Source organism: Eubalaena glacialis, chromosome 7 (genome assembly GCF_028564815.1).
Source record: "Eubalaena glacialis isolate mEubGla1 chromosome 7, mEubGla1.1.hap2.+ XY, whole genome shotgun sequence".
In the NCBI taxonomy this organism is placed as follows: Eukaryota; Metazoa; Chordata; class Mammalia; order Artiodactyla; family Balaenidae; genus Eubalaena; species Eubalaena glacialis.
Window position 1 is genome coordinate 80,532,306 of NC_083722.1, and position 13,567 is coordinate 80,545,872.

The 13,567-nt window shown below is 42.3% G+C and overlaps 1 protein-coding gene and 1 pseudogene across 6 annotated transcripts in view; both read right to left on the reverse strand.

The window, feature by feature from the left end:
* ARHGEF3 (Rho guanine nucleotide exchange factor 3) overlaps positions 1 to 13,567 on the reverse strand; it is a 311,303-nt gene that overhangs the window by 160,519 nt on the left and 137,217 nt on the right. The window lies entirely within an intron of this gene.
* On the reverse strand, positions 879 to 2,880 carry LOC133094757 (oxysterol-binding protein-related protein 9-like; annotated as a pseudogene).

Below are 13,567 nucleotides of genomic sequence, written 5' to 3' on the forward strand. Positions count from 1 at the left end.
GATTGGCCAATGCCCATGGATGTGTGCTGGTTCCATACGTGGTGTCTGTTCTGATTGGCCAGCGTCCATGACCATGATTGTTTATGTGGAAAAACATCATCTCCTATTAATAAGGATGAGAACTGTAATGAGGCAATTTTCTTTCTCAGTTTATTTGAAGAGAAATTAAGGGTGAATAATTTTACTCATCTTTGTGTTATTGTTAGTCATGAACACGGTCCTGAATTTCTCAAGACTTGTTAGTGTCCATAAGACCCTGTGCAAAGTCAGGTCTGGTCTACTTTTTTTTTTAAAGGTTGGAAAAATTACTTTATGAAGCCTTAAGAAGCACTGAGTATAATTAAACTGTAGTCCAGAGTTAGATACAATTTAATATAGTTCAATTCCAAAATTAAAGTTATTGTAGGTGAGACCACGAAATTTCCTAACACGTGATTTTAATACGTTGCGCTAAATTTTCTAAAACAACTCAGAGGAACCAATATTTACAGTAGATGGCGTATTTATGAAAAATCTGGCATCACCTATATTATATACATGTATATATGTGAATATATATATAGAGAGAGAACCCAAGATTATATGAACTAGGAAACAGATGTTGTATATTTCAACAGCAATACTAGAGTGCAGAGTTTGAGACTAGGATTTATTACATGGGATTTGGAAAAGGAGCAGACATCTTGTTTTTAAAACCTGAAGTTTTTCTCAAGATCCCAGTCAACATTGTAACTGCCACAGAACAGGAAAAAGGGAAGCTTTTCTCGCTTCAATTGTTCATCTGCATCAGAAAGTCCAGTATCCCTGAGACAGGAACCACTGCAATAAGAAGGGAGTGAATAGGTTCTCCCAAAGGAAGACTGTTACTTCATTATGCCTCCTGCCCTGGTCACCAGGAGCAAACTTTGCATTTCCCAACCTAATGCTTGGCAGCACCAAGACGTTTCAGTAATGGTTCATCATAAACCCTGCATTCTCCATCTTCATGAAATAACCTTGTCTCCCATTGAATTTCCTTTTCCTTCCTTTCTCGGGCTCTGCTCTTTGTCTTTCTTCAAGTCTATGCTTGGCTTCATTTGCTGCATCAATGTCTCTGATTTTTAAGTTGAAAGTGACATCCTTCCAAAGGCAGTGGGATTCGTACTCATTCTGATCTTCCAACTTCCTCACTTTCTTCTTGATTATAGGCAACTTCTTGGTATCTATAAAAACTACATTTTCCCCTGTTGAGTATTTTGCATACAGTACACCATTCCATTCCCCTTCAATTGAGCAGAAAGACTTCTTGTCATTTGGAAAAAAATCTCAGCAGTAATTCTGTGCTTCTTGCCCCCATAGAAAGGTTTAGTGTGGAAGACGATATTGGCACTTTAGCCAGTTTTGGAACAATTAATATTGCATTCTCCGCCTAGTTCCACCCAGGGGACTGTAAGGATAGACCTTCCATAACCATCGGGGAATGTGAGAATGTAATGTTCATCAGGGTCTAGACACGAGACACAGCCCTGTCCTATGTTGTGCACCACAGTTGACATCCCAAGGAATTGTGATTTGGTCCAGATATGAGCATTGAATTGTATCTTCTTGTTAAAACACTCAGCATAAAAGGCTGAAACTGGTGGATGATGGGAAACCTGCTCAGCCACGAATTACGTTATTCTTGGAAACCCAGGGAATTGGTCCTTCTGAAACTAGCTCCACATTCTCTTCAGTATCATTGGTAATGTCCAGTGACACTGAAAGATCTCACCCAAAGTGGGGTTGTATGGCTTTTTGGCAACCGATCCTTTCCTTCCTGCGTGAAAGGCTGAGAGGTACCATTTTACAACCTGAATCATTCAGTCTCTGGCATCCTTCTGGTCGCTAATACTCACAAACAGGTCCAGATGTGCAAAAAAGTCTGCATACATTTCTAAAAGAGATCTTCTTTCAAGAGTAAATGTTGGAAGAACTACCTTAGTAAGATCCATTCCAAGCTTAACCTGTGACAACAGATGCGTGATAACACTCTTGTGCTCTTCCACTGACCCTGCCTCCCCTTCATCATCTCTCTCATCATGTGAATAGAAAAGGTCAGCATCACTTGTTCCATTGGACATGGAAGAATTAAGTGATTCCGTGATATCTGGGCGCTTTAGACTATTTCCTGAGCTGCTGTGTGTCAAGACTGAGGCAGAACCAGAGGAATCTATTAAGTGCTTTGGGGATGAGCCACTCTGATGGAATTCATCCGCATTATAGAATTCATCTTCACTGCTAGAATAAGAGAACTCCGGGACTGTGTTTGGAGACAAGTTGGCATGGCTTGGAGAAGTTAGACTGCTACTAGGTGGTGAGTGCCCACTGCCTGTACTATTTGGTGTTGGAGTCTGATGATGTCCCAAGGTAGTAGCTAATACAGGTCCAACTGGTAGAGAAGATGGACGCTGCTCTGACTTACACAACTGAGTGGGTTCTGGAGGTAAGACAGTCTGGGAGGGCATTGTGTTGATCACAGGTTCCAAGGGACTAGGCTGATATACTGCATCCATAGGATTAATAGTACTTTTAGCGATCTGCAGCAACACAATGCAGTGTTTAATTGATTCTACCATGCTATTTGCTATCTCTTTGAGAGTTTCAATTTTCTTTCTCTGTTCATCATCTTTGCAGTTTTGAAGTTTGTCATCAAAAAGCTTTAACTGTTCTATCAAGATTTGTAGGTAAGCATCAGCCTCTGTAAGTTTCTTATCAAAGTCTTGGACACTAGGAACAAATCCTGAATCCAAACCTCCGCAAGTAGCCGTCAAGAAAGCCATTCGCCAAGGCCCCCGCCCTCTGTGCCTCCAGGGGAGGGAGCCGAGGGCTGCTTCCGGGCACCCCCTCTTCTCCCCCCTCCGCCAGATCACCGGGCTGATGCCTGGTCTACTTCTTGTCTCTAACCTCATTCCCTTTGCTCTGCGCTCCAACCTCCCATAATCCCAATTCCTCTTTCCCCATGTTTCCTCTGCCTGGAACCCTCTTTCCTCCCCCTCTTCTCTCAGCCAACTCCTCCTCATCCTTCAGATATCAGCCTGACATCCAAGATAGCTCCAAACCAGATTAAATCTCCCAGTTATGGCCTCTCAGCCTCATGTGCCTCCTCTTTGTTGTACTAACCCTATTAAAATGTTACCCTTTACTTGTGTGATAACTTGGTTAATGTCCGTCTCCTCCCTCAAGCTAAGTTCAATGAATGCAGAAACCAGATAAAGTTCACTTACTGTGGTACTTCTAGCGCATTCTATTATGTGGGCACATAGAGTATAAAGCTTTGCGGTCACCATCTTGAAATTCTTAACTTTTTTAACAAGGGACCTGAATTTTCATTTTTCACTGGCCCCTGGAAATTATGTAATCGGTCTTGGGAAGGAAAGAATGTATAGGGGCTCTTCTGTGATGAATACTCATTCTGAGGCCACCATCGCTAAAAACCCAAAGCAAGTTTGACTACCAAGCATTGATTTGTTCAAATATTAAACAAATATTTATTGGACGTTATGTGCCCACATAGTGGAGCCCTGCTGCGTGCAGAGCTCCGTCCATGAAGGTGGCCCTCTTCCTGCCTTCCTCTTGGATTTCTTGATCCCATGCCAATTAAAGATGCTTCTGACTTCTTGTGGGATATATCTCACCCTGGACTTCACCACTCTCTGAACAATCTATTGATAGGTTTCACAGGACAGGACCTCCCTGGCACGGGCCCAACCCTGAAGATAAGAAGTACTTTCCCCATTAGAACTTCAGTCCTGCCTTCAACCTGCCAATAAGACTCAGGCAAAAACAGAAACTTCATCTTGCAGAAGTACTTTTTTAATCTCCCTAATTTTAAAGCCCTGCCTCTCCTCAGGATATTGTAAAAGGTTTGCCAGAAAGTGGCTCTCTGAGTCTGGCAATACTTGCTTGCTGCATTTTAGCCTGGGCTCATCACTGATGCATCAACAAACACTTACTTTCAGTAGCCACAGACTGTGCTGCTCCACTCACTGGATAGCTCAGATTGACAATCAACTGACAAGTGCCACACAGTAAATTAAATTCACAGGCAAATTTGGAAACACTAAGTTTGTTAGCAAATTGTAATACCATATTGAAAGAGGAACAGCAAAAATGGAAAACGATGTTACTCACCAGAACAGAGTATCACCAATATGTTAGGGAAAATGGCAAAGAGAGCTGAACACCAAGAATTTCAATGTATTTTTGAACTTTAAAGAAAGAAAAGTGGTGTTGCTTTACACCATTTGGATATATACCTTGGGGTACTGTTTCCCAAAGGATCAGTCTGGTACCTTGTGGTTTGTAAGATCATTTTAGGCAGTATGCTTACCAGCTGCCTTGGTTTGGGCTCCCCCCAAAGCAGATCCTGGGGTAAAGATTTAGGTATAAGCTGTTTACGTGGGAGGTGATCCCCAGGAAGCACTGGTGGGGAGTGGGAAAGTGAGGTGGCAAAAGGAGGGAGGCCACAAAAAGCTGTAAAGCCACCAGGTTACAGCTGTGGGCAGCCGGAGTAAAACCCACTGGGGCCCCCCGACAGACTGAGTAAGACACACCTCATAATTTTCCACTAAGGGGTGGGGAGGTGGAAGTATTTAATCCACCAACTCCTGCCTCTCACTGATGGGGAGGGGCCCCTCGGGATGTTAACCCCCTTGGCTGGAAACCCCTGCAAGTTGAAGGACACAGGAAGTCATAAATGGGTCTAGGGGACTCTGGAGTTGATTTCTGGAGTAAGCCTAGGTAATATGAGTGGGGCACTGGGAGAGTCTGCTCTGACAGGCTTTACCCAGCAGCAGATCACATAGGAAAGTTATCATGTTTTCAATTCACTGTCCATTCTCAGTCCATCAGACTGGGGCTACCTCACCTTTAACAGCCACCCAGTGCTTACCAACCTCAATCTTCCTCTCTCTCCAGGGTGCAAAGAGACTTGGGCAACAGCATCTAGCTAGAATGTAGTTACTCTGTTTTGTGGGTATCTATTTATCTTAATACTTATATTCAAATTTGGGCCGGCATACTGGTTTTATATTATAATAATATAACCTTTCCATTAAAGATAACTATAAGGGAAAAACTGTCGGTCTGTAGAAAACTATTAAGTGTTTTACAATGTTAAGGGCTATGGTAAAAGATGATTCATAAATGAGTGAGGTTTAGGAAACACTTTCTTTGTGGAAACTCCCTCTCATAACTGTCACACAAAGTAACTGGCCCACGATCTTGCTGCTCCTGACAAGTACAGAAAAAGTGACACTCTGTTGCCCTCTTCCCTGGAATGAGTGAAAAAAGAGACTCCTACCCCACCCACCCACCCCCAACACATGCCCGTCCTTTCTGGAGAAGATCTGTAGCCCTCTGTCTGCCCAGTCATGGATTAAAAATGAAATTCGTATCTAACAGGTCTAACTTTAGCCACAGGAAACAGGAGCACTTGGGGGACCCAAAGGGTTAGCCAAGCTTTGTTAAAGGATGGGCACATTATCTTTTCTGAACCTTCTTCCTTCCCCTTTTTGGGAGGGGAGGGGTGGAGGCTAAGCTTTGGGGAGTGACCGGGAAGTGAGGCCTGCTGGATCTGTTTCCTGGTCAGCTGCGTGGGAGGTTTCACCCCTCTCTGTTGCCACTGTCCTGGCTCTCAAATTTATGCTACATATCATTAGGACCAAGTGATGCCCACTTTAGGGTATATTATAAAAAATATTTTGATGATGAAAATCACTCAAATGAGGAATTAAAAAACCCTCTATATTGAAAATGTCTAGACACCTTCACCACAAATACAAAATGCTTCTGTGAAGAAAAGAAAGTTTAAACCTAAGTAGTTTTTAAAACTTACATTTGTATATATTTTCTAGCTTTCTTACAATGTGCAGAATTTATAGGTCTGCTTTATAAATTTTCATCAGAAGTTGCCAGATCACAAGTGTCGTTACTCTCTTATCTGATGCATAAGTAGCAAAATAGAGAACAATTATCCAGTGGTTACCTATTTTTTAAGGTCACCGAACTAACTGTATGACCTTAGGCATTTCACATTCCTGCTCTGGATCTCAGTTTCGTTATCTGTAAGATGAGGGCATTGAACCAGGTGACCTCCAAAGTTTCCTTCTAACATCGTATGCGTGTATGACAACACGTAGCCAAGGAGATTGCTGGGTAAGGGGCGGGGGGAATGAGAATGGCAGAGATTGGGAAACACTTTCTAGAAATAAATATGATATTCTGTTTTTGCCTCAAAGTCACAGATGACAATAATCCTAGCTGTAAATTATGTTTTTGAAACACAATGTCTGTGTCCAGATTCCAGCATAGCCCAGTGCACTACACAAAGAAGGTGATCCACCAATGTGTGTTGAATGAGTGGACAAAGGCACCTTCCCTGAATATCTTTTGAGGACTCAAGGCTAATGCCCGATTATTTACAACAGCCAAGATATAGAAACAACCTAAGTGCCCATCAGTGGATGAGTGGATCAAGAAGATGTGTGTGTGTGTGTGTGTGTGTGTGTCTGTGTGTGTCTGTGTGTGAGGTTAAAACAACAAGATGCCATTTCACATCCATCCATCAGATTGGCAAAATTAAAAGCCTGACAATACTAAGGGTCGGAGAAATGAGGATTCTCATCCAAGGCTACAGGGAGAGTTACAGATTGGAGAGTAACTTGACAGCTTCCAGTCAAGCTGAGGATAGGCATGTTTGCCTGCCCAGCATCCCACTTTTAAGGACATAGTCTAGCGTAATTCTTGCAGGTGGTGGGCACTTAGAGGCCTGTACTTGAGGGATGCTCAGGATGTTTATAACAGCAAAGGACTGGACATAACAGAAATATCTTTTAGTACGTAGATGGAGTATAGGACATGCACCAACATTTCCATCAGTCAAAACCCATCCATCAATCAGGCTCCTCCTCTCACACATACCTGCCCAGACCACTACATTGCACGTGGATATGCAAAACACACATCAGCTCCAACACTGCTAGTTCATGCCTCCTACCTGACTCATGTTTGGATAGCTGCATTTGTTTCCCTATAGTTTATTTTGACCCAACCAGAATTACAAGCACACAGGGCCTCCTTGCTTCTAGACTAGTGGTTCTCAAAATTTTTGGTCTCAGGACCCCTTTATACTTTTAAAAACTATTGAGGGCCCCAAGAGCTTCTGTTTATGTTGGTTATATCAATATTTGCAGTATTAGAAAATAAAATTAAGAATTAAAAAATTTCTTTCTTTTAAAAAGTAATGAGTGTATTATTACTTCTTAATCTAATTATCAAATTTTAATGAAAATTAACTATATTTTCCAAAACAGAAAACATAGGGAGAAAAGCAGCATTGCTTCATACTTTTATAACTCTCTTTAATGGCTGGCTGCACAGAAGACAGCTGGATTCACATATCTGCTTCTGTAATGAATCTGTTGTGGTGTATTATTTTGGTTGACGCATACGAAGAAAATCTGTTCTGTAGTTACGCAGTTAGTACTTTCTAGGTCTCAGGAACTCCTTGGATCACACTTTAGAACCACTGTTTTAAATCGCCCTACATTCTGCCAAAAGTTGTCTTTCACACAAACACAATCATGTCATTTCCCGCTGCCCTCAAAGCGTGAATGGCTGCCTATGGCTCATAGAGTTAAGTCCGAATTCTGCGCAAAAACCCTTCCCATTTAGCCAGTCTCGTGTCTGTCCAAACTCCATTACTGCTCTACTTTATATACTGGTACTCTACCCACCTCCAGGTACACACGCATGCCTGTCCTGCTCTGCTTGTTCGTGCCTCTGAGCCTCAGCTTTCCTCCTGCTAAGACTCCTGTGTATCTCTTGTAACCCCGTCCAAAGGTCACCTCCTCTAGGAAGCCTTCTCTGATTCACCCTTCCCTTGGAGTTTACTTTTTTGTGTTTTAAATACTTATTTTTTGAATAAGTAATTGAAGTGCATTGGATTAAATTCCAAAAGGGTATGCCGTACAATAATAAGTAGACTTCTTTCCCACATCCATCCCTTCCTCTCCCAGGAGGCAACCATTGTGATTGGTTCCTTCTACATTTTTCCAGAGCTGCTCTAGACGTAAATAGGCTAGTCATTTCTTTTATCCAAATGGCATCATACTATATGCACTGCTCCACACTTGCTTAACATTATAGCTTGGACATCAAATTAAAATTGGCCTCATTTTCTCAACAGTTGCAAATTACATTTTTAAAATGTACTATAGCTTATTTTTCAGTCCCCCCATTAATTGGATACGTATGTGGTTTCCAATCTTTTGCTGCAGCAAATATCCTTCTATAGAAATCAATCTACACATGTGAGAGACTCTGCGACATTAATATCCAGGAGTGAAACTGCTGGGTCCAAGGGAACGTATATTTTTAAGTTTGATAAACATTGTCAAATTGTCCTCTATAAAGACTGTTCTAATTTATACTCCCACTGCCATGCATGAGAGGTCCTATTACCCTTGCCAAGCAGTGTTATCCAACTTCTTAATCTCCGTCAATGTGGTAGATGAAAAATGATACCTTGGTTAAGTTTAAATTTATATTTCTCTAACAAGATCAAATCCCTAGAGTTATGCTATCCAGTATGGTAGCCACTAGATACATGTGGCTGTTTAAATTTAAATTTTAATTAATTAAAATTAAATAACATTTAAAACTCAGCTCCTCAGCACTAGCCTCATGTGAAGTGCTCAACAGCCATCTGTGGCTGGTGGCCTCTGTGTGAGACAGTGCAGATACAAAACATTAGTATCACTGTAAAAAGTTCTACTGGACGGTGCTGCTCTAGACCTGCACTGTCCAATGGCTACCATGAGCACACACGTGGGTACTGAGCACGTGAAATGTGGCTAATCTGAAGTGAGATGTGCTCTAAGTAGATAATGAACACTGGATTTCAAAGACTTAGTATGAAAAGAAGAATGTAAAATGTCTCCATAATAATTTTTATGTTGATTATATGTTGAAATGCTAATATTTTGATATACTGGGTTAAATAAATCATTAAATTAATTTCACCTGTTTCTTTTTACCTCTTTTAATGTGGCTATTAGGAAATTTAAATTTACACGTGTCTCACATTCTGTTTCTATTGGACAATGCTGCTCCAGAGGGCACAGTGCCCTGTTAAGACCTGGATTTTAGCATTTTTCCTTTTACACAGAAATAAGTGTAGTTACTATTGCTATAAAGAAAAACAGACTCATTGGAATCTCTTTTTCCTCCTAGCCCTTCCCTGCCCCATGCAGACAGGGTGGGCAACAAAAGGAGAAAGGGCGGCAATGATCTTGATGACGAACAATCAGCCCTGAAACAAACCAGTACACTTCCCACCTGGGCGGCCACAGGCAGGAACCAGTGGCATCGCTGACCCCGAGCAGGGCCTGATTTCCTGGTGGCTGTTAAAACAATGCACCAGAGAACAAAGTGCCTTCAAAACTAAGAATAGAAGAATGGCTCCAAATAAGATTTCCAGCACTCTGCGGGAACAAATTCCTCCCCTGCACCAACCCTAACCCACCTTCCACCCCTTGGCTTGACCTGGCCCCTTGGCTTGACCTGGCCCCTTGGCCTGACAAATGCCCTGTCCCAGCCCCAACCCCCCTGCATTCTCAGCAGTCTGTACACACAGACTGAGGGACAGAGTGGAAAGGGGAGACCCAGAGAAAGAGGTGGGCGGCAAGGGCTCTGCCCTAAAGGGCTGACGCGACAATGGTTCTATGGTTGAGATATGGCATATATGTTTCCATCATCTGTGTCTTTAGCTTTGGCTATGAAGGTCAAGAAAACAGTTTTCACCCTTGGATGAGCACTGGCAAAGAGGGATGGGTGGACCAGTTTGTCCCCTGGCACCGACGTCTTTTTGCCTGTGAGACAGGGTTTTGTTAGTAGGAAAGAAACACGAATGGCAGTTAGGTATAAACAGTCCATGATAGTTGCCACTATGATTAAAAAATACTGTCTATTGTAGTAAACTCAAACTATATCTAGGTAGAATTTTTTCTAATGTTCAATTACCTTTTATTCTACTAAATAAACCAGTTTTAACATTTCAGTGCATAGTCTTTCAGACTACAAAATTGTGTATGTTACATACAATGATATAAACATGCTGTTTTATCACGTTTCATCTCACTCAAAAATAAATACAGTTCTTCCATGTTAAGAAAAAAAAAAGAAAGAAAACAGTTTTGCGACATGATCCTTCAACTTGATAGATCAGAACATTTTGTATCCAGGTACTGAGGGAATGAGACCTAATTGTATCTGAGCATAAGTCATCTGCTTGGAGGAAAATATTATTTTATTACCATTACCATCATCATCATTATCATCATCATTAGCTGTGTGCCTTTGAGCAAGTGAAATAACCTCTCTGGGTCTCAGTTTTATCATCTATAAAATATATGAGCTTTCCTATCTCATCCAGTCAGAAAGTTCTGTAACTCTATGCACATGCAAATGAACTATCACCAACACCTTCATTCTCATTCTCTCGCTGCTTTAAAAGACACTCATTGGGCAACTAATATGAGTTAGACCCTGAGCCTGACACTGGCATACAAATATGGAAAAATGCTTCTTCCACTGGATGAAGTGTTTAAGAGATGGAAGGAAAGAGAAGAGGGCGGGGATGGAATGAATCATTAGAGCAGAGTTCTTTACCTGGGGCCAGGGGTCTGCACAGACATTTTCACAACTATGTGCAGTTTTCTAAAGAGAACATTCCAAGATGCATGTGACCTCAAGAAGGCAGGGGGCTAGTGATGTAAAGAAACTATGAGAGGCTAATTACCACACTAAATTCTTAGCCCATGGTGGGTGCCTGAAGAGTTAGCACCCAAGACAGTGCACAAGGTGTACATGGGGATAAACACACAAGGGATTTGAACCAGAGCCTCTTTGGTGCAAAGCCCACCTCTTTCCCCTCACATCAGGGATAATCTGTTTGCACACGCCTTCTCCCTGCTGCTGTGTCTTTACCAGTGCTCTCCTTGCTCACGTCAGAAGATCACAAGCATTTAAGAGGCCAAGACAGTATCCCACTTGTTTGACCTGGGATGACTGTACTTGCCCAAAGGGGGGGGGGATTTGAGGGGGAGAGTTGGGAGGAGAGAATGAGATAACCCATGTGAAACACTCATCACTAGTTAGCATCTCAAAGGTACTAGCAGATATTCATTGATAGAATATTTATTTAGGACCTAATACATGCCAGGCCTTAGGTTAGATGTTTTCATCATTTTCATCACTTATTAGTACCATATTTATCTCCCCCAACATGGCAGAGTACTCCACATAGTAGTCACTCAATAAATGTAGGTTGAGTGAGTAAATAGTGATGATCTCTGTGGTATATTAATTTATTCTTCAGCAAACTTTTATGCTCTTCCCTGACCTCCATGGCTTGGTACTGTGACTTGCTCTGGCCAGTGGAATATGGGTGGACAGGACAATGTACCAATTCTGAGCCTAGACCTTAAGAGACATTGCGTATTGCTGCTTGCTCCTCTGGGATCTTCTGACCTGCGCAGGAGAAGAATATACACATGGGTAGCTAAGGGACCTGAATGGGGCAGACTATGCAGCCAACCTGCACACCTGTGAGCATAAGAATAAATGCTTGCTATTGTTTGCTACTGAGTTTGGGGTAGTTGTTACTCAGCGAAAGCTGACTGAGATATACTCCTTTACCCACACCCAGAGATTTCAGGCAGAGAGTGGCCCTGGCTTCTCTTATGGTGGGATTTCAGCAGTTGGGTCATTTTGTGGCTCTCCCTACCCCGTTTTCTCTAGGTTGGTAATGCTCCATTTAGAGAAGACAGTAGGGGCTACAAAGACCCATATTTTGGCCATCTTGGCACCTGGCACAGAGTCAGGCACAAAGCTGGTTCTCAGGCAGTGTCTGATGTATGAAAGGATGGGCCGACTGTTCATTCTGGTGAGAGGAGCCCTGTCAAAATCACAGCAGGCAGCAACTTGGGCCTCAGATGCTCAGAGCCACTGGCTCTGCAGTCCTCAGTGTGGGAAGTGGACCTGGTGGTGACACAATATCATTTCAGACCATATGCAGTAGACCAAGGTGTATTTATTATAATGTGTTTTAGGAAACACATTATGATGTTTAGTGACTTTAGGGCTCTTAGTACTTAGGATGAACCTAAGGTCAAAACAAAACAAAACAACTAGACATTTTAAAGAAAAACAGTAAGTGAAAAATAACAGTAAAAGTGGTATGTGGATATGGGAAATATGATCGAAGTTTAGGAAACACTGATCCTATTCAAGTCTCATTTTCCTACAAATCACAATCACAATCATAGCTAGTATTTTTGAACATTATCATAAAATGCACTGTTTTAAGAGTTTCACAGATATTATTTTATAAACTTTTCATAGTATTGGAAGCAGATATTATATCATCTTCATTTTGCAGGTGAGGTAACTAAGGCCCAGAAGGAAAAGTAAAGAACTTGCCCAAGGTCAAGTGGCAGTGAGGGTGTGAACTCAGAGTATCAACCTCCAGGATCCAGCTATGTCTGTCTCTATTGGAGAACCTGGTACCCAGGGAAGTTCAACATTGCCCAAGGTTAATGCAAAACCTAGAACCCCAAACTCCTGACTCCCAGACCAGTGCTCTCATCCCTGCTCCATGAGGAACACTGTGGTGAGAACACCTGGGGCTTACGGCAGGGGGTGAGTGGGGTCTGCTAGAGACAAGGGAGAGAAGTGGTAAATGCCACAAGGAAGATTTGGGAGGGAAGAGATGGGGACATAAACAAGGCTGCCAAACAGAGGCAGGGGCTCAACGGTTGCAGAAAAGCTAGACTACGGACAAAGTTATTCAGAAAAAGAGGGCTGACAGAGCAAGGGTTGGCACACAGGGGCTGCTTTCTGAACTCCTCCTAAGAGACCCACCCACTGTGGCTTCCCTAAGTGACATCCACATAGTCTATATTTAGGTCCTAAAGTCACCCATTGTTTCTCTCCCGGTGGACACTTGGGGTCACCACCCTGGCCTTGCACTTTCCGAGTCATACCACTGAGTGCTCCATCAAGACAAGCCTTTTTTAGGATCTGGTTTGAATCAACTTCCCCTTCCATGGCTCCCACTTGGCTTTCTGGGAAAGCTGTAAAAATATGGCTGGAATCAGGGCTTTAAAATGAAGTATTGACTTTTCTGTGTAATATGCTGCTTTCTTCCCTCCACAAAATCAAATCAGGGCATATTTAACTCAGGATATAAGATGTTTCACAGCCCTATTGTTGCTGAGCCCTTACACACTAATGATTCATTTCTCTGGGAGCCACCAACAGCTATGGTCAATAAGACCTGGGACATGGGTCACGTTCGCTGAGTGTGGAATCTGTGCTAGGCACTGTCTTGAATCACTTCATTTATTCCTCATGACAACCCTATAAGGTAGGCACTATTTTTTTTTTAATATTTATTTATTTATTTCGGCTGTGCCAGGTCTTCATTGTGGCATGCGGGATCTTCATTGAGGCATGTGGGATCTTCAGTTGTGGCATACGGACTCCT